Here is a 21,997-nt window from a genome sequence, read left to right on the forward strand (position 1 = left end):
TACAAAGCAAATTTTTTTGCAGTACAAGGAAAAATGGACAAATCCAACAGGAGATTTTTAACAGGTCTCTCAATAATTGAAAGGCAGATAAAAACAGAAAAGGACATAATATACATAATTTGAATAGCACAGTGAACTATATTATTTTAATGATCATATATAGAAAACTACTAAATATGTAATAATTGGAGAGTACACACTTTTTCAAGCACTCACGAAACATTTAAGAAAAAATTTGAAAACATAAAATATTTAAAAAGAGCATACAGAAATGGTTCAGTGCTTATTTCAAAATCTTTCCAAGGATCTATATCTGTTTTGTCTTAAAAAGACAAAGGCCCTGTCTTTTTTGTTCACTGATGTAACATAGATAGCATACTAAAAAGCAGAGACACGACTTTGCCAACAAAGGTCCATCTAGTCAAGGCTATAGTTTTTCCAGCGGTCATGTATGGATGTGAGAGTTGGACTGTGAAGAAAGCTGAGTGCTGAAGAATTGATGCTTTTGAACTGTGGTGTTGGAGAAGACTCTTGAGAGTCCCTTGGACTGCAAGGAGATCCAACCAGTCCATCCTAAAGGAGATCAGTCCTGGGTGTTCTTTGGAAGGACTGATGCTGAGGCTGAAACTCCAGTATTTGGCCACCTCATGCGAAGAGTTGACTCATTGGAAAAGACTCTGATGCTGGGAGGGATTGGGGGCAGGAGGAGAAGGGGATGACAGAGGATGAGATGGCTGGATGGCATCACCAACTCAATGGACGTGAGTTTGAGTGAACTCCAGGAGTTGGTGATGGACAGGGAGGCCTGGTGTGCTGCGATTCATGGGGTTGCAAAGAATCAGACACGACTGAGCGACTGAACTGAACTGATGTATCTCCAGGGTCTAGTACAGTGACTGTCACAAAGGGGGAACTTAGTATGTCCTGAAGAATGAATGGTGAATGGAGCCTGTGTTGAGGAAGGTACAGGTCAGGTGGGCAACTGGCAGGACCAAACTGGAGGTGATTAAGACCCTTCCAACATGGCGGGGACAAGAGAACAAGGTGAGTGGCACCAGTCTCCACAGAGAATTTTCTCTTCAAGAAAAGCAGAGTCATGACAGTCATCATCAAATTCAAAGACGGTCATGTGGAAGAGTCTTTGAAAGCCCAGTCTTTGTGGCTCCATGTGGCAGAGCAGAGGAGAAAAGACAGAAACTGCAGAGAGGAAGTATTTGTACCAATATTAGCAGGAATTTTCTAACAATTCACTGTTCAACACTGGCCAAGAATTGGCCTGGTTGATCCTTCTAAGGCCCCTTACAACCCTGCGTGGGAAAGGAGACTCTGTCTAGGGCATTCTGTGAGTCCCAGGCCATCCACCCAGTTCTATCCTATTCCAGAGATTCCTTCACCCCCAGAGTCCTGGATGCTGTTGTTGTTTGGTCACTCAGTCATATCCCACTCCTATGATTTCATAGGCTGTAGCCGCCAGGCGCCTCCGTCCATGGCGTTTCCTAGGCAAGAATACTAGAGTGGGTTGCCACGCTTCCCTCCAGGGGATCTTCCTGACCCAGGGATCGAACTTGAGTCTCCTCTATTAGCAGGCAGATTCTTTACCACGGAGCCACCAGGGAAGCCCAATATACCTGATCCCTAAAAGACCTGTCCAAGGTCCCAGATTCAGCAGGTGGTGGAGGAATAATGACAGCTTCAGTCCCCAGAAACTCAATCCCCTGTCCTTTCTGCTTCATCACTGGCTTCTCCATTAACCGAAACAAAGACATTTTGCCCCATTAGACTGACATGCACCTTTTCAGTCTACCCGTATCCCAGTAAACACTCTTTTTCCAGTACATGGCAAATGATTATAAAATCATAGCAAATTAGTTCAAGTGAAAAATGCCCACACCTTCCAGGAGAAGGGGAACGAGCTTACCTTGACTTCTGCAGCAGCTGGTTGAGATGGGGGCCTGGCTCTGGGGGCTTCTCCTGCGGCCGGCCAGTCATGCTGCTCTCATGCTGCTGGGCAGGTGGGGAGAGGAGGCCTGGTTCTGTGGGAAAAAGAGAAGAGAAAGCCACTCCATCGCTTGTTCCCAGCTCTCCATCACCAGCGTGCCGAGGACACTATCCAGATGCCAAGGGAGCTCACCCACTTTCATGTCACTAGGGAGCAGACGTGCACGGGATGGATGTTTCCCACGCCCTCCAGTGTGCCAGGCAGGGATCTAAGGAACGAGGCTACAAAGATGAATTAGACGCAGTCCCCGCTCTCAAGCAACAACAGCTTAGCAAGACAGAGAGAGACGTACACGCGTTTCATTACAAGATAATTTGGTAAGTGCTGCGATTTCCCCAAATTCATTCAACAGCCTACCTGTCCCACAGGGAGCAGAGACAACTTACAAGCGCTACAGTACAGGGCTTCTCAAAGCTATTTGCGATGAAGGACCAGTTCTTTGTTTCAATTTCCGATCCATCACAGATGAATACTTTTATAAAATATAAGATAAAGGAAGGGGTAGAAAAATGAAGTGACAAAGATATTCACACAAAGTACAAGCCTTCTTCTAATGATTCAACAGCTTACTTGGTCAAATTGGCATGGAAGCATCTCAGGGCTTACTCTCAATTTCTGTACTGATCTGGTCAACAGTTTGCAGACTAGCACCATTCCACACACCATGGCTGAGAAACACCACTATAGGAAAACGTTTACACAATCTGCGACTTTCCTAAGATGGCTGGCTGAGTTCTTGGTTGAGACAGAGAGGCTAAAAACAAAAAGATGTCAAACTCACCCTCTAGACTACAGTTCAGATTGCTCAGAGAGTCTCTCTCCAACAAGCAAGAGATATGGCATAGATGTTGGCAAAGTGTGGCGTTGGGGTGTTTGTTCAGAGGTGGTGGCACCAACTCACTGGGTTCATGGGAACCTAGTCAGAAGTTGTGCCTGGAGCCCTGTCCTGCTCTGCCTTGAACTTTTAAGCGTAACTATGGCAACCCCAGCCGAAGCGACCGCCCAGAATGGGAAGAACAAAGTGTCATCTATTAAAATGGACTGAGACGTTTCAGAAAATAAATCATTTCCAAAATGTCAAGAGGGCTGCTGCTGCTCATTCCTACTATTTAACGCTATAAAAATGATTTTTTTTTAAATCGAGAAATCTTTTGTCTGTGACAGCCAGCTCCCAAAAAAGCCTTTAAATGCCTATTGCCTTAATACTTGAGGGAGAGATTACAAGTCATTTTCCCCCATTTGAATGCTTAAGAGAAAGTGCTCATTCCTCTAAACTTGCAGCTTTTAAGTAGTTCTTATTTTAAACTTTAGAAGAAGATATCTCTGCAGAAGAAAAACTTCCCTTTTCAAAGTCTTTTTTTTTTTTTAATGCATATACATATACGCTCTCACTCCCTGCTTCAAATGCTAAATCATCTGCAATTTGGGAGTTTGTTGCTCATGAAATTCTAGCGATAAGCACATCATAAACATTCCTATAGCAAGAGAATGCTTTTGAAGTGACGTCTGTGATGCTATAAAGATCGTCTATCATTATCTCTGAACGTTGGCGAAGAGAAGGTTATGGGAATAACTATTTATGTATAAATAAGTCAACAGAGTAACTGGCAACTTCCACAGCAGACCTTACCAAGAAGCTAAACCAGAGCATGAGCCGGGAAGCAGGGATGGACCCCCGTCAGGTTCCATGAAGAAGTGTGCCATCCTCACTCTCAACATGGGAAAATAACTCTCCAAGCTCCCCGACAGGAGCAGAAGCCCTTGGATCCAGTCTCAAAGGCGAGATTAGCTTAAACAACCACACCACCAGCTTTTATATATCAGGTGCTGGGTTACATTCTAATGATCCCAAAATGCATTCTTCTTGAAAGAGACACAAGGGAGATATATAAACAGGCGATCCCAATCTCCCTTGCCTGTAAGACAAGTATATTGGCTGGAATTAAGGGAAAGGAAATGAAGTTAACTAGCTCCGTCCATCAATCCAACCATCCAGTGGTCCATCCATTGCTGACTGAGTGGCTGGCACAGAGCAGGCAAGTACAAAGCACTAGGCATACAACAGCTGAGACTGATGTCATCCCTGGCTTCATGGAACTTCTCCTCTACTGGGGAAACCAACATCAAAACATCAGAAAGAACTATAATAGCAGTGTGCTCTGAAGAAAGCATGATGACTGTCGTAACAGTATATATCAGAGGCAGACCTAGCACGGGAAAGGGTCAGTGGTGCATTTGCAAAGAACTAATCTTTAATCTGAGCCCTAAGAATAAATTAGTGAAGCAAAATAGGGAAAGCAGGAGGGAAAAGATAGAAAGAAAAGGTGCTGTAGGCAGGATGAACAGCCTGTGCCAAGACCCTGTGACAGAAAGAGCGTGGAATGTTTTAGCTATGAAAAGAGGCTCTCAATAGGGATCAAATCGGTTCTTGACCTCACTCCACGCTTCCACTGCTGTGGTTTTCAGGGCATGCATTACAGATGTGCAGGTTTTTCCAAAAGTGCCCAAGAAGTTACCTAGAGCAAGCCAGGAAAGAAAGATAGATGTGTGTCTGCTAATTTTCCTTCTTCCTAAACTGGCACAGGGCATCCAACACAGGGGCCACCATGCCCACCCTCTCAACTTACAGCAAGTTTTGGGATTCACCTATTTTTCTCTTCAACAGTGGTAACTGGGCCAAATCCAATTTGACCACTGGTGAAAATTAGCTGGTCAGTGCTGGCATAGGCAGATAGTGGGTGTGGGTTTGGGGATGTGAATGAGCATTCAAAGCCGCATGGTCAATGCTACTTTACGGAAGGTCACTTTCATGCAGAGAGCATGAGCTTTGGGGCCAAGCAGTTCAATTCAGTTGCTCGGTAGTGTCCGACTCTTTGTGACCCCATGGAATGTAGTTTGTGGAATTCTCCAGGTCAGAGTACTGGAGTGGGTAGCCTTTCCCTTCTCCAGGGGATATTCCCAGTCCAGGGATCGAACCCAGGTCTCCTGCATTGCAGGCAGATTCTTTACCAGCTGAGCCACCAAGGAAGCCCAAGAATACTGGAGTGGGTAGCCTATCCCTTCTCCAGCGGATCTTCCTTGACCCAAGAATCAAACCGGGGTCTTCTGCATTGCAGGCAGATTCTTTACCAGCTGAGCTATCAGGGAAGCCTGGGGCCAACCAGACCTGTGTTCAACTCTGGCCCCGCCCCTCACTGGCTTGAACCTTCCACAAAATGGAGTTAGCAGTGCCTTCTTTGCTGGGAGATCAGCAAGAGCGTGGGTCTCTGACTGAGCACATTTCCCAGTTCCCACCCGGCCGTGGATAAGTGGCAGCATTACTATCACACACCAGTCAGTGAAGACAGTTCAGCTCCTCTCTCAGCATAGAAATCAGCAGGAAGCCATGACACTATTTCCCAGGTGGTACGGGGGCTAAAAAGCAGAGACATCGTTTTGCCAACAAAGGACTGTATAGTCAAAGCTATGGTTTTTCCAGTAGTCATGTATGGATGTGAGTAGTAGCAGATCAATCCCAGTCATGTCCGACTCTTTGTGACCCCATGGACTGCAGCACACCAGGCTTCCCTGTCCATCACCAACTCCCAGAGCTTGCTGCAGCTCATGTCCATCGAGCCGGTGATACCATCCAACCATCTTATCCTCTGTCATCCACTTCTCCCCCTGCCTTCAATCTTTCCCAGCATTGGGGTCTTTTCCAATGAGTTACTTCCTCATGTCAGGTGGCCAAAGTACTGGAGCTTCAGCTTTAGCATCAGTCCTTCCAATGAATATTCAGGACTGATTTCCTTTAGAATTGTCTGGTTTGATCTCCTTGCAGTTCAAGGGACGCTCAAGTTTTTTCCAACACCACAGTTCAAAAGCATCAGTTCTTCGGTGCTCAGCTTTCTTTATGGTCCAACTCTCACATCCATACATGACTACAGGAAAACCCATAGCTTTGACTATATGGACCTTTGTCAACAAAGTAATGTCTCTGCTTTTTAATATGCTGTCTAGGTTGGTCATAGCTTTTCTTCCAAAAAGCAAGCATCTTTTAATTTCATGGCTGCAGTCCCCATCTACAGTGATTTTGGAGTTGGGCCTTAAAGAAGACTGAGCACCAGAGAATTGATGCTTTCAAATCGTGGTACTGGAGAAGACACTTGGGAGTCCCTTGGACTGCAAAGAGATCAAACCAGTTAATCCTAAAGCAAATCGACTCTGAATATTCATAGAAGGATTGTTGCTAAAATTGAAGCTCCAATACCTTGGCCACCTGATGTGAAGAGCTGACTCACTGGAAAAGATTCTGATGCTGGGAAAGACTGAAGGCAAAGGAAAAGAGGGTGGCAGAGGACGAGACGGTTAGCTAGCATCACCAACTCAATGGACGTGAATCTGAGCAAACTCTGGAAGATACTGAAGGACAGGGAAAGCTGGTACACTGCAGTCTAGGGCGTCACAGAGACTCAGACACACGACTTAGCGACTCAACAACAGTAACAACAATGGGGGCTTCAGGGCAGCTTTGCAAGAGCGCAGGGTTCCCAGTGACTCAGTTTCCTGTGCCCTCTGGGTTCCCTACCGCTATGCTCAGAGTTCCCAGAGGGCAGTCCCACCACACCAGGGCTGACTGTCACTGAGTCACGCTTGTCAGTCCCAGGTCCACCTTCTCTGAATGGGACTTACAGAGGGCTCCACCCAAGGGGCTGAGGGCTGGCAGCCAATGGACTCAGATTCCAGTTCCAGCTCCACCACTCATGGCTGGGGTTCCCTCTGGCAAGCAGCCGAGTTCCAGAAGGTAGAGGAGATGGAACAACTACCACATCCTGAAGGTCTGGACACAGGGCCTGGTGCTGGGCCTTCCCGGATGTGCCCAAATCCTGAAAACACTCCTGCGGGGTCACTGCTGTACCACCAGGTCACAGGTGAGGAGACAGAGGTCTGCTGGTTCATCCCAGACTTGTCCCAGACCTGAGCGTTGGAGCCAGAATGGGAAGCTGGGAAGCCCTTCCTCTTTAGCACTGCACCACCTTCAGTTCAGTTCAGTCACTCAAGTCATGTCCGACTCTTTGCGACCCCATGAACCACAGGCCTCCCTGTCCATCACCAACTCCCAGAGTCTACTCAAACTCATGTCCATAGAGTTGGTGATGCCATCCAACCATCTCATCCTCTGTCGTCCCCTTCTCCTCCTGCCTTCAATCTTTTCCAACAACAGGAATGGAAATCTTAGCTCTTTCCCACACGACCAATGAGCATGCAGCCCGGGAAGGCTCTGTGACTTTCCAGGGACCAACAGGCAGCCAGCCATCAAACAAGGCCAGACTATTTCCCTTGTCCTCACACGGCTGTCAGGGCCTCAACTCTCCTTCTGCACAAGTGGTGACTAACATTGCCTTACTGACCATTCTGCTGTTAGAGTGATGGAGAGAATGAAGATTTAAGAGCCTTGTGAGGGAAAAGTCTAATACGAGACATGAACAATTTAAATGGCTATCGAGAGGCTCAAACCAAAGAGGAAGGGTCCCCATCGGCCACAAAGCAGTTGAAAAGAACTGCTCCCATCCCCCTGGGCCAGGAGCAGGGTGCAGCCGGGAGAGGGGAGAGGACAGAGGAGATAACTGTGGAGCTTCTGAAATGGGAAGCAGGGCCCAAGGAAGTGTAAAGAATTCCCTCCATGCCACCCACAAGAAATCAGAAACTGGCACAGATTTTTAAAAGAGGAGACCAGGAGTGGGGAGGAGAAAGAAATTGAGGAGGAAGAGGAGGAATTCAATCTGTAAATTTAATATAAGAACATCTAAGAAACAGGGTGGAGAGTAATCAATGCTGTGAGAAATCTTAGACTCCAGTCGCTTGAGGGCCACCCATCCTGTCAATGAGTTCTCCTGCATAGAGATGATGGTGACATTGTGGAAGATCTAATTTTCAAGTGAGACACATCCACAGCCAGGGAGGCCTAGAAGCTTCTCTGATGCAGTGAAAATCCCCATTCTCTCTCCAGACAGTTCTCCTCCTCTGTTGATGCCTCCCTCCTACCTCCATGGAAGTTGAGGCAAGAATAATTCACAGGACTAGAAGAGGGGGGTCCTGCCCAGACCATTATGGGAGACGTGTGGCCACTTTATCAGGCCTTCATGCTCTTGGGTATTCCAGAACACAGAAGCTGGACCATATAGCAACTCAAACACTGAGAGTGTATCAGAGGACTCATAGTAGATCAACAGTGGATGGCAGACCTCCGTCCACTCTCCAACCTCCTCAGGACTCCTATGCCCTCGCTCACAACTCCATCCAGCTTGTCTTTCAGGTTTTCATATACTCCAAGCTCTTTCCTACCCCAGGGCCTTTGTACATGCTGGTCTATTTCAATAGGACGCTCTTCTCCTAGCTCCCCACTCATTAATGTCTAGTTAGCTTTCAGAGTACAGCTTCAGTGAGACGTCTTTGACTCTCCAAAAAGCAAGTGTTGGAACAGTACTTATCACAGTTGCAATTAATTAATTATGTGATTAAGGAATGGGCCTCGCCAATCAGGACAGTAATCTCTCTGAGGGCATGGCAAGCGTCTGCTTTTTGCACCGTCATGTCCCATGGGTGAGCACAGCAGTTCTCAGTCCTGTCTGCACATCAAAACCACCTGAGGGAGCTTTAAAAAACACAAATACTTGGGTTTTACCAAAACCTATTAGACAACAGTGCTTCAAGTTTGCCAGAAGATGGTAACACGTGGCCGAGGCTGAGAACCGCTGACCTAAGGAGGCCGTGGGTGCTGGACCTCTGCCCTAGAGCCGTCTTGAAGTGGCCCAGGGAGTAAGTAACAGTAGGACCTTGCTCCCTTTCCTGGTGGATAAATGTATCGTTTAAAGGTTGTTTTCCACCGCAGAGATTAAATTTGAGGAAATTCCGGAAGAGGGAAACAAAATCCTCATTGTTAGAGAGGAATACTATTCCTTTCGCAAAGCACTCCCGCTGCAACCCCCGCCCCGACACGCCTCTGCCCACTAACCCCAGGTTATCACCCTCATCCTCAGAGCCGCGGGATTAACCTGACATGTTCCTGAAATACACTTAACTCTCTGGGGTGATACCCCCTAATTTTAAAAATAAAGTCAGGTCCAGCTATACTATGCAGTAGAATGCAAAATTTCACAGGACATTTTATTAAAACAGAAGAATTCAAAGCCAGTTCATGCCAGCACAGGCCCTCCAGGCCAAGCCCCAAGCTGCAGGTTGAGGTGCTTTGCTGAAACTTGCCCATGGGGCACAAGGGTGGGGGGACCTCACCCGGGGTGTGGGCAAGCCATCTGCAACTGATCTGGCCTTTCCAGGGCAAGCTGAGAGCAAGTCACCCCTACTCACTCAGCTCCCCTTACTAAAGAGGAAAAAGTGCTACGTGCTAAATGTTCTATGGTTCCCCCGTTCCCAAATACTTACGTTGAAATCTTAACCCCCAAATTGGTTAAGATTGGTAGGTGGGGGCTCTGGGAGGTGTTTAGGTCATGAAGGTGGGTGGGGGTCTCACGAATGGGATTAGTGCCCTTATCAAAGAGACCCCACAAGCTCCCTCATTCCTCCTGCCACGTGAGGACGTGGCGAGAAGGCACGGGCAATGCACGAGACGACGGGCCCTCACAGAAGGCGGCCATGCCGGCTCCTTGATCTTGGGCTTCCAGCCTCCAGAATCGTGTGACATAAACCTCTGCTGTTTAAAAGCCACTCTCTGTGGTATTTCGTGGCAGCCCAAATGGACTAAGACAGTAAGATGAGTGGAAAAAATCCAACCTCTTAATCATACACACAGGAACAACGCCAATTCCTGCTAGGTTTCACCAGCCCAACAAAAGCACTGTTTGATCAAGTCCCACATCCCACCGCCCTTGAGAACCGGACCATCACTTAACCCACTGTAGCACGAGCTCTCCTGAATATGGCTCGAGTACCCAGAGGGACCACCTGGAGAAGTTAAGGACAAAAGTTCACTTTGTAATCACTAGGTTGGCAACAACAACAAGTGTCAGTGAGGGTGTGGAGAAACTGGAACCCTTCTGCATTTCCGGCAGGAATGGTGCAAGCTGCCCTAAAAAATAGTGCAGCTTAAAACCTTAAACACAGAGTTACCAATGACCCCTAAGAGCAGTAATTCTGCTCCTAGGTATAAACCCCAAAGAGCTGAAAACAAGTACTCAAACAAAAACTCATTCATGAATGTTCAAAGCAGCTCTGTTCTGTTCACAACAGCCACAAAAATGGAAATGACCCAAATGCTCCATCAACTGACGAACAGATAAATCTGGTACCTACATACAATGGAATATTATCCAGCCATCAAAAGAATGAATTTCTGATACATGCTCCAACATGAATGACTTGAAAACATTAAGTGGAAAGAGACACAAAAGATCACATATTGAATGGTTCGTTTTATCTGAAATACCCACCAGTGAGTCCATGGAGACAGAAAGCAGACCAGTGGTTTCCAGGGGCTGGGGCTGGGGGGTGAATGAGAGATGGCTACTTAAGGGGTATGGGGTTACCTTGCGGGGTGATGAAAATGCTCTGGAACCGGACAGAGGTGATGGCTGCGCAACACTGAGAATGCACGGAACGCCACTGACCTCTATCCTTTAACAGGGTCAGTGGTTAATTTTATGCTATGTCAATTTTACCTCGATTAAAAACAACAATAAACTAAGCTTCCAGGGCCCCACCACGAGAGGCTCTGACTCAGCAGCTGTGGGCTGGGCCCAGGGACCTGCTTTTCCAAAGAACATCTGAGTGTTTCTGATGGGGGTAGGGGTTGTCTCAGGCATGGCCCGAACGTCAGGGCTGATGTGTGTAAATTGTGCCTTTTTAAAAAAAAATGTTTTAAATTTTATACTGGAGTATAGCCAATTAACAATGTTGTGATAGTTTCAGGCCGACAGCAAAGGGACTCAGCCACACATATACATGTATCCATTCTTCCCCAAACTCCCCTCCCATCCAGGCTGCCATGTAACATTGAGCAGAGTTCTCTGTGCTATATGGTAAGGCCTTGTAAGTTACCCATTTTAAATATAGCAGCGTGCGTATGTTGATCCCAAACTCCCTAACCGTCCCTTACTCCCATCCTTCCCACCTGGCAAGCATAAGTTCTTTTCTAAGGTCATGAGTCTGCTTCTATTCTGTAAATAAGTTCATTTGTATCTTTTCTTTTTAGATTGCACACTTACGGGATGTCATTAGATATTTCTCCTCCTCTGTCTGACTACCTTCACTGGGTATGACACTCTCTAGGTCCAACTGATGCCTTTTCTTTAGATGGATTAGTAATACCTGCTGTTATTTCCCAAGGGCCCAGTATGGACCAGGCAGACACTGGGCTTGGTGCTTTCAAGTAGAGTATCTCAGAATCACACTGCAAGGTGGGAATGGTCACTGTTTCATTTTATAGATGAGGAAACAGAGGCTCAGAGAAGTTAAGTAAGTTGTCCAGGGCGCACAGCTGAGTAACAGCAGATTCACACCAATATCCATCTGACAGACTATATTTTTCCCATGACTTAAACTACACCACTGTGTCTTTTAACAACCCCTTCCAGGTGGCAGACCTGCATTTCTGTGTTTATAGACTCTTCAGGTTAGAGACTTAGTTCATCTTACTAAAACTGTGGTTGGCATCTCCTGGGAATTCACTAGAAACGCAGACTCTCAGTCCTCACCCCAGCTTTGCTGAATCAGACTCTGCTCTCCCCAGATGACTCGTGTGACACTAAAGTGTGAGCCACACAGGTTTCTCTAGAGCTGTGCTATCCAGGATGGTAGCCACTAGCCTACTGAAGTGGTTACTGAAATGAAAATTAACTAAAATGAAATAAACTTTAAAAACTCAGTCCTTTGGTTGCGCCAGCCACATTTGAAGTGCTCCATGGCCGCATGTGGCCGGTGGTTACCTCTGGGCAGCCCAAAATAGAACGTCTCCATCAGTGCTGCTCTGAGCAGGGTATCCTCTGGGCTGGATAATTCCCTCTTGGGGGCGGGGCTTCCAGCACATGGTAGAGTAGTAGTTTGCAACCTGGGAAGATTTTGCCCCTCAAGGGAATGGCAATGTCTGCAGACATTAATTGGTTGTCAAAGCTGGCAGTTCTACTGGCAACATATGGGCAGAGGCCAGGGATGCTCTTAGACACCCTACATCCTACAGGGCACAGGACAGCACAACAAAGAATCATCTGGTCCAGAGCGTCAGTAGTGTCAAGGTGAAAAACCTCACTCTAGAATAATCAAAAATATGTGCTCGACACTGCCTGGCGGTCCATTGGTTAAGAATCCGCCTGCCAACGCAGGGGACACAGGTTTGGTCCCCAGTCCAGGAGGATTCCACATGCCTTGGGGCAACCAAGCCCGCGCACGACAACTATGGTGCCTGGGCTCTGCAGCTTGGGCACAGCAACGAAGCGCCAGCGCAGCCAAAAATAAATAAATAATTTTAAAAAAAAAGCATGGCCATTCTCAGTAAAACTGGAGGCAGGAGACTCACGACACCAAAGTGTTCGCCCCCCTCCTTTGCCAAATTCAGAATCCAAGAAGAGTATCTATTTTCTCAGAGTGCAGAGTAAGGAGTCCTACTTTCCAGAATAATCGACGAACTCGTTACTAAAACGAAATCCCTACACTTCAAATCCCAAGGGCTGGGAAAGGAAGACACTCATCTTTGATGTTTGGAATGCCTGATAAATTCCACAAGAAAGCGCAGTCTATTTGCCAGGTGTAGACATAGCATTCGTTCGTTTGGTTATCCACTTATTTACATAAAGGTTATTTTCTGATCACCCATCAAGTGTCAGGTACTTTTCTAGTGCTAGAAGCAGAGCAGCCAATGAAATGAACCAGGTCCTTGCCCTTGCAGAGCTGGCATTCTCGTGGAGGAGCCCAACAGGACCCAAGTAAACAAATACACCAGCAGTGAAACGGAGGTGATCAGTGCTTCGAAGGAGAGGAGGGCAGAGGAGTGATGGGGATGGGTATCTGAGGTCATCTATCTGAAGTGCCCGGGGCACCTGAAGAGGTGACATCTGACAGAGATCTGAATGAACTGAGACTGTACCCGGTAATTCGAGGTGGGACGAGAGTCCTAGGCACAGGAAACAGCGGCTCCTGAGTTCCTTGGTGAAATGAACTTGTTGGAGCTGGAAAAGTTTGGCGGGTGAGGTCAGCAAGGCAGGCGGGAGCCAGGACATGAGGCTAGGAGCCCACTGGACCTCTCTGAGCACAAGAGAGGTGGGGCTTGATTAGTTTTTCACATACAGAATACACTACAGGAGAATAAGAGTGGAAGAGACCAGACCTGTGGTCTATTTGCCTGCTACAGGCTTCCAGGCAAGAGACGGTGATGACTTATTATTAGTTAATTGATTAATGAAAGGTTGCGGCATTAGCAGTAAAGAACCTGGCCTGCCAATGCAGGAGACACAAGAGACTCGGGTTTGATCCCTGGGTAGAGAAGATCCCCTGGAGTAGGAAATGATAACCCATTTCAGTATTCTTGCTGGAAAATTTCATGAACAGAGGAGCCCGACGGGCTACAGTCCACGGGGCTGCAGAGTCAGATGCAACGGAGCTACTGAGCACATACAATTAATGAAATCATTAATATTAACACTAGCTCTCTACTTGGCCGATGCTATTAATACTCTACCTCGGATATGACAGCATCATGTTCAAGCTACATCTGTGGGGAAATGCATTCTGAGTTCCAAATGATCAACCAGAAACCTTTTCCATTCACCTGGGTTTTCAGTTGGGGATTGTGTGACCTGGGAGAAGACAGTAAGAAAGGGACTTGGGGGCTAGGGCACATTAGCAGGAGGAAAAGAGGGTGTATTCCCCAATCAGTCCCTTTCTCCAGAACTGTCAGAGCAGAGGTGACTGAGAGGGGCCTTCACATCCAATTCTTCCAAGGGTTGTTGGGTAGCAGGTGGTGGAGAACCTGCCGTTCTACTACAGGCAGAACAGAAGGGAGAGGACAGGTTCTCCTGAAGGAGGGCGCTGCGGCTGTGCTGGAAGGAGGGTATGGAGTGTTTCCCGAAAGCAGGGGAGCCTCTATTTCTGGGGTTTCTGAAGTTCCACGGCATCACAGGGTCAGGGAAACAGCCACAGTGTGGGCAGAGTTAGGGCAGAGGAACGCAGCTGTGCTGGTCACTAACTACACAGTGCTAGGTGTGCCATCCACCTCCCTGATCCTCTGAAAAAGGAAACGACACCCCTGCCCCTCGGAGTGGTTACGAGGGGTCGAGTCAGATGATGCCCAAGCCAAGAGCGACGACAGCTTCTGGTCCACGTGCCGAAGTCTGGGCACGCGCGCCCTCTGGAGCAGGGGCACCATCCTCCACAGCATGCGGCTCTGGGCTGGACACACGCTCGGGTGGTTCAGCTTTACATGTGAAAATGTGCTTCCCTGTCATTAGTTTCTTTATTCAACACACATTCCCTGGGTCTTGGTGCCAGGAGTGGTTGGAGACATGAGAACAGGTTGTTCTTTTCCCTGGGGACCTTGTGACTGCTTTCCAGGTGGTTTGCATGCCTTTGGACTAAACCCACCAGCCTGCTGGGGCCTGGTCTACATGCAGCCTGCAGTGCCAACCTTAGCGGGGGGGTGGTCAGTGCCCTCTCTCCTCTCCAGACTGGCAGGCCGTCCTGGTCATTTCTGCTGGAGCAGAAAAGGATGGTGAGAAAAAGGCAGGGCTGGCCTTGGCAGAGGGAAACCGGGAGAAGCAGTGGTTCAGCAAGGCCTTCCTTCCAGCCCCCACTTCTGGCCCCCCGTGGACATGGCTCCAGAGGGGTCAGGGGGCCAGGACACCCTCTCTGGCCCCCTGCTCGCCTAGGGCACAGCATCTCCCTGGCGTTTCCCAAGGAACGTGTTCAAGAGAAGGCCCCAGCTCTGAGTCATCTGCAGCAGAGAGGAGACCTTGTAAAAATAACTCCAAGGATGAGGCTCCTCCTGCAGTCACATTATTCACCATACAAAGAACAAAAAAGCTGAGCAGGAAGCAGAGGAGGAAAAGTGTCGTTCACATCAGTTTTCTTCACATGACAAGCAGCCAGGGACTCGCTTGCTGAGCCCCACCGCACTCTCTCCCCGCAGAGTGATTATATAAGCCGGAGAGAGGGGCTTCTTTGCAACCTTCTGACTCTGCCACCCACCCCTCTTCATCTCTCCCCTCCAAATCTGAGGCTGTGTGCCCCAGAGAATCCTCGTGGAAATATGACGGAGCAGCTGGGCTGTGCTCAGGAAAGGCCCTGGGGAGGTGTGCGTTGAGCTGAGGCCCGGATGGCCGAGCAGTGGAGATCTGAGTGGAGGACGCTGAGCAGCCAACGGGGGCAACTGAAGCGAGGCCCCTTGGCAGGGATCAATGTGCACACAGCAGGACAGAGCAGAGAAGGGGTGTGGGAGGGGAGGTCCCCATCATGTGGGGTACGGGTCCTCAACCCACAGCACCTTCGTCCTCCAGAGGAGATCTGACGATGTCCGGAGACATATTCGGTGTTAACAACTAGGGAGTGCTATTGGCATCTGGTGAGTAGAGGCCAGGGAGGCTGCTAAGTACTTTTGAACACGCAGGACCGCCCCTCTCAACACAGAATTACTAGGCTCAAATGTCAGTAGTGCTGGGGCTGAGAAGCCCAGTATAGGGTTTCACAGGTCACCATAAGGATTTCTTGTGCACACAGACACACATGGGTGCCTGTGACTGCCCGAGTGTGGTCCTTCCACATGCCCGTCCATCACAGGCGTGTCCGGGGTATGTGTGTGGAGACAAAAAAAAAAAAAAGAGGAAGCTAAGTTCAGTTCTCAGAACGCAGGAGCCAGGGCAGAGGCAAAGAGCTGGGATAAGTTTCCTCCAACCTCATCTGGAGGGAAAACGCAAGAAACAAAGACAGAGGAGGTTGATCACAGAGAGGCATGGAGGCTATGGCCAAGCAAACGCCGGCCATGGGAGCTGCGTTCAAGCAGCTGATGTCCCTGGAGACTCGAGAGAGGCCCCTGGGTGAGGGGAGAGGGCCACCCTGTCCTAGTGAAGGGGCTAAGGGCTGCAGAATGTGACGCATCTGATGAGTGTGGAGGGCACACAGGCTGAGCCAGTGTGTAGACAACCCAGGACTCAAGAATGACATTGCCAGAAAAAACAGCCAAGGGCTAAAGAGAAGGAACTCAGGTGGGTGTGAAACAGGAGGAGGGAGGGCCCCCGGACCCAACCACTTGATACCTGGAAGAGGCAAATGAGGAACCAAGAGGGACCCAGCCAATTAAGGGCGTTTCAGTACGACCTTGAACTTGGTTAGGATGGCGGCATGGGTTGCTCTCTCTGCTCTGCTGGTGGCAGGGGCACCTGGAAGTCAGGCCACTGTAGCTGGTGGTCAACACAGACAGCACTTTGGGGCGCAAGTGATTTCATTTCTCCTTAAAGTCTAGCAAGCCCACAGGGGAGTGGCCGAGATGACCGATGCCTGTGACACGCAGTTAACCCCAGGCACACCCCTCCTCCTCACCCTATTGATAAATCTCGATGATTCATCCAGAGAGGCTGGTCCCGCCTCAGCGGAAAAAGAATTGAGATGAGGTTCTCATCACTTAGAAATGAGAAGAATTTCTCAGCAGAGAAGCAGGCTGGAACCCTTCCACAGTCGCTATGTAAAGACGCCTTTCTCCTCTGAGGGAGGGTGAGCGGCACGGGCTGCCTCAGAGGACTTGTTCGGACAGAGTTGCCAACGGCATCCTTGGGCCCACGCGCGTGCACACGAGCGGGCGGACGCCCCGTCACCACTCAGACTGACTCTCTCTGCCTCTCTAGTTTCAAAACAGCATTTATTCTTCTCTGCCTAGAAAGCATGCTCACTGTAAAAGTTTTAAACATATACAAAAGAGAAAGAAAAGCCACTCATCATCCTTGTGAGAATATTTACCCCCCCTTTTTTTTTTTGACTAAATTTTTAAGACATGATGGTTGAGATCATATTGTATATATAATTTTACATCCTGTTTCTAACATAAATATATGGCCATGTTATTATTCACCTTCATCACTGAAATAACCCATTGAAAATATGGTGTATTCTTTCATGTTATAAGAAGCAGAGGCCCAGATCCTCTGAGGGCTTAATTCACCTCCTACGGGTACTTTAAAGGGTTGAGCATTGAATATAAGAACTGTCCCCATATTCTGACCACTTACGATGTGTGCCATGGCTGGTGGCTGTGGAGATTAGGTGTGGGGGTGGCTTAATATATTGTCACAAGCAAAATGCATTCCCTTTCTCCAGACTTGGGACCTCTGCGCTTCACTGGGCTGGGGTGAGTCATACTGCTTCTCACAGAAACCACGAACTCACGCTCCTCACTCAGTTGAGGGCAGTTGCAGGTCCCATCTAGGGACAGGGAATGGAGAAAACGTGGGTTAGGTCCTGAGACACAAGGAAAAGCGGACAATGGAAAAGCTCTGGAATGGTCACCAGGTGGAGAGATGAGCAAGGGTTGGTCAACCACAGCCTGCAGGTCAGTCAACCACCTGTTTATGTAAATAAAGCTTTATTGAAACACAGCCACACCCATTCATTCCAGCAATGTCCGTGGCTGCTTCTGGCCACCAGAGGCAGAGTTGGGCAGTTGTGATGGAGACCGCGTGGCCCGCAAGCCTGAAATATTTACCACCTGGCTCTTTAAGACAAAGTTTGCCGGCCCCTGTGTTTGGAAGCCAGCCATTCTCCAAAATGTGTGTTTCCCCCTTATTTAGCTAGTTGTCACTGAGAGGCTGCTGCTCAGCCCAGACCTACACCTCCCAGCTCCTCCTGTGTCAGGATGGGACCCGTGACTAGTTCTCATCGATGGAATGTGGGCTAAGAGATCTCGGTCATTCTGGGGCCAAGATGGTTAAGAAGTGAGTGAGCCTTCACCACTTTCTTTCTTCCCTTTTACCTGAGCACAGGATGCTCCTCGGCCCTGCAGCCGTGTCTCTCAACCTTTTTCATCACTGTTGCCCTTGTAAGCGGTCTTTTCAGGCACTTTTTTCAGTTTCTTCCTCTGTGGAATTTTAATGCACTGTGTATCTCTTTATGGACCACATGTATGTCTGTGATTCATGTATCAAAATGAAGGATTTTTTTGTTTTTTAGCCCCAAGAACTAATTTTGCCCCAGTTGAGAATATATTCTCTTAAGGCAGCAGTCTACAACCGTTTTGGCAGCAGGAACAGGTTTTGTGGAAGTCAATTTTTCCATGGATCAGGGTAGGGGGTGGTTTTGGGGATGATCCAACTGTATTACTCCATCTATTGGGCACTTTATTTCTATACGATTACCTCACCTCCATCTCAGATCATCAGACATCAGATCCTGGAGATTAGGGATCCCTGCTCTAAAGTATAGCAGAGTCATAAGATGGAAGATGCCTGGGTCCCCGCATAACTTTGTGGAAGAAGGCCAGTCGAGTCATAACACTCCATTTGACTGCTGGAGCTGTGAGAAACAACGTTAATCATGGTAAGCCCCTGAAAATTAGGAGACGATTATGGCAACTAACACTGCCTTAACAATGGTAGTACGAGATCTAAACCGATAGTTAAAACAAAGTAAGAATTGGATAGACATGTTTATAATACAAGGAACTCATAAATCCTAAAAGAGGTAAATTTAGGATTGAAAATGCCTAATTTAGATGGTGGACAACAAATTAACTGTATTCATTTATAGTCTCATCATCTATACACATCATCACCAAGACGAGAGTGAAGTAATTTTAAACAACAAAGGAAACATGTAAGGGCTACTGGAAAAGAGACTGGGAAAAAAGATAGAGTATGCAAGATTAGAAACTGATATTGTAGCCACAGGGAGCCTGAACCTGGGCTCAGATGCTAAGAGTTCATCAGCCTGGCAGAATGGCCAAGGGGCTCATGACTCAAAGATGCCGGGGCAATGGAGGGCAGGAATCAAGTGTGAGGCTAAAAAGCAGGGGGATTATATAAAACCTGAAGTCAGAACAGTTGAGCCACTGGTACCCATGGGGCAGATAGATATCTACTCCCCCAAGCACAAAAATTTTAAAAAAAAAGAAGGGAATTTCCTTCTCTAAAGAAACTAAATGGACACAAAGAAGAGATGAGATCCAGGAAACAGCAGAGCTAACCTAGTATAATAGTACAGGAAAGTCCCAAATGTCAACTGTGTAGCAGGCCTAGACAGCAACCAGGTCAAACTTGAGGAAGATGGAGAACTCTGGGAGGAAGGGAGAATAGATAAAATACCCAACTGGCTAGAGAGTCTGGGGGGGGGGGGGAAGGGATATGATAATAGCAAATAGTGGGGAGGAAAAAAAGAAGGCAATGACATACTCGGAAAACTATAAAGCTATATATATAAAGGAAATTCATAATATTGACTGCAAAGAGAGTAACAGATCAGGCATAGGATCACACACTTAAATGCCATCAGGGTCAGGCAAATACGTAAATGAACACAGCAGGCTAGGAGTCTGAGCACTTGCCTACCCCGTCTGAGTAGTAGGGACTGCAGCAAGCTGGAAGGAGGCAAACTTATTCTAAAGGAAACAGTGTTGCCATATGGAAAGTTAGACAAGATACTACAACCTTTAAAACAGTATCCCAAACTCTGTATCTTTTATGGAAACTCTCCCGACTTTTAGAATGTTAGCTGAATTTTTTTTGTTTGCAATCACTAGGCAAACTAAACATGTATGTCGGAGAGGAGACTGCCACAACTTGTTTCCACACTCACAATAACATACGCCTTATCCATTGATTGTTCAGTCTTTAGAGTCAACCTACAGACAGAGCACATTTTTTTACTGGCAGTTAGAAAATAAAGATGTAAATGTTATCACCCTTAACAATGTAAAAGAAAAAACAGAGATGACAGAAATTAGGAAGTTGGAAGGCAGTTGGGGTAAGGACACTAATATCTTCATCTTACTGTTCAAGGGAATCAAGAGATACTGCTGTTAATAAGCAAGAAATATGATAGTGAAAATATTACTTATAAAGCTAACCAAATAGAGGAACTATAAATAACGATGCAGCTATGCTGTGAGGATGTGGGGAGGGGAGGTAGAAGCGTGGTATAAGTGAGTGGAGTCGTCATCATAACAGGAAGTAAGCAGATAATTTCTAAAATAGGAGTAAAACAAAAGCACATTATTTTTAAACATGGAGGTAAATGTCAGAAAAAAATAAATGAAAGAGTTAAAAGAAGTTGCCCCAAGGGAGAGGTACAGGTTAAGAAGGAAAGAGGCCAGGAGACTTTTCATTTCTATTATAGAATCTTTTCAGTGTGCACCCCACTGCCCCAAACCCCCAAAACCCTCTGTAAGAAAATGAAACAGGTCAATTCACAAGTTGATAACCAGATCAGACAACTAAGCCTACAAGGCTGACTCTCAGTAATACGATGAAAAATGAAAGTGAAAGTGTTAGTCACTCTGTCCCATCTAACTGTGACCCCATGGACTATAGACCACCAGGCTCCTCCAGGGAATTTTTCAGGCAAGAATACTGGAGTGGATTGCCATTCCCTTTTCCAGGGGATCTTCCCCATCCAGGTATCAAACCCAGGTCGCCCACAATACAGGCAGATCCTTTACCATCTGAGCCACCAGGGAAGCCCAGACAGCATGGTGGAGGGACCCAAAGGCCACCCTCAGGAGCTGGAACTTTACCTCTGGGACAGGACGTGGCCCAAAATTTCAGAACAGATGACGTGCCTGAAACAGTACGGGAATGATATGGGTGGGAAATGAACCAATGTCAAAGCAAGAGGAGGTGGGGATACACACAAGGAAGGGACTTGGATCCTAGTAGGTGTTAGTATCTGTGGAAGGATGAGATGTCAGGAGGGACTGAGTGATATAAGTAAGGACACAGCTTGTCTTTTAAGACTCGACAGTCATCTCTTTTGTAAAAATTTTCTTGACTAAACTCTGCCTTTTCTTGGTACTGGGAATATTAAGCCCCCAACTAAGCATGGAACACTTCATGGAACTCAGGTTTCCTATTATTACTGTATGAATCCCTTGAATGCAAGGATGGTGACCTACTCATCTCTGTATCTTCAGGTCTTTACTCTGGGTCTGATTCATAGTTAAGTGCTCAAAAATAAGTACTCCACTGGATAGATAGGTGACTATATGTATGTATGTATGTATGGGCTTCTCTGGTGGTTCAGACTGTAAAGAATCCTCCTGAAACATGAGAGACCTGAGTTCGATCCCTGGGTTGGGAAGATCCCCTGGAGAAGGTCATGGCAACCTACTCCAGTATTCTTGCCTGGAGAATCCCCACGGACAGAGGAGCCTGGCAGGCTACAGTCCACAGGGTCACAAAGAGTCAGACACAACTGAGCAACTAAGCACAGCACAGTATGTATGAGTGTACGGATAGATGGATGGATGGACGGATGGATGGATGGACGGATGGGGTATGGATGGGGTGACGGGCGTCTACAGTACAAAGAATGAAAGAACAGAATCAATGGGCTCTGATGCCTGGATGCTTCCCAGAATGTGCTGGGCTTGATGCCTCTTTAGGAAAGTAGAATATTATAACATTATTGCTTTATCACTCTGCAAATATTCCCCAGCTTGCAAGGGCATGTTTGGTTAATAACAGATCGTGCAACAAATTAGACACAGGAAACAAACCAGGATGACAGAAAGGCGGGTGGGGCCCAGGGCAAGAACCAGCGACCAAAGCACCGTCTCACATACTGCTTAGGAGGAAGGGGTCAGACAGGTTGGCCTGCTTTACTTGAAAGGTTTGGTCACTCCATTCTTCAAAGTCCATCTCAAGAGGATGACAAGGAGCAAGGGCTTCACAGGGCTGTTTCCCCATCACACACCAACATCCCGTCTATTACCACAAGCTGATTTCTAACTCATGGCCTTGGCAAAAACCACAGAAAGCAAAACATTGCTCTTGCCTTAGGTTCCAGAATAACACCAGCTGTTGGAATTAAACAGCCAGG

General features: G+C 47.4%; 1 protein-coding gene across 28 annotated transcripts in view; it reads right to left on the reverse strand.

Annotated features, from left to right (window-relative positions):
- The window catches only part of TRERF1 (transcriptional regulating factor 1), a 318,184-nt gene that overhangs the window by 66,425 nt on the left and 229,762 nt on the right, over positions 1-21,997 (reverse strand). For 26 of the 28 annotated variants that reach the window (XM_086371663.1, XM_086371662.1, XM_086371667.1 and 23 more), the window contains one exon: positions 1,919-2,033. The gene's annotated coding sequence lies outside the window, so the exon portion shown is untranslated. Of the gene's footprint in view, positions 1-1,918; positions 2,034-2,131; positions 2,155-18,326; positions 18,479-21,997 lie in introns of those variants that run through there. The other 2 variants (XM_086371682.1, XM_086371672.1) reach the window with 2 other exon arrangements.

Source organism: Bos grunniens, chromosome 23 (assembly GCF_055505025.1).
Source record: "Bos grunniens cultivar Pamir isolate PY7600 chromosome 23, Bosgru_T2T1.0, whole genome shotgun sequence".
Lineage (NCBI taxonomy): Eukaryota > Metazoa > Chordata > Mammalia > Artiodactyla > Bovidae > Bos > Bos grunniens.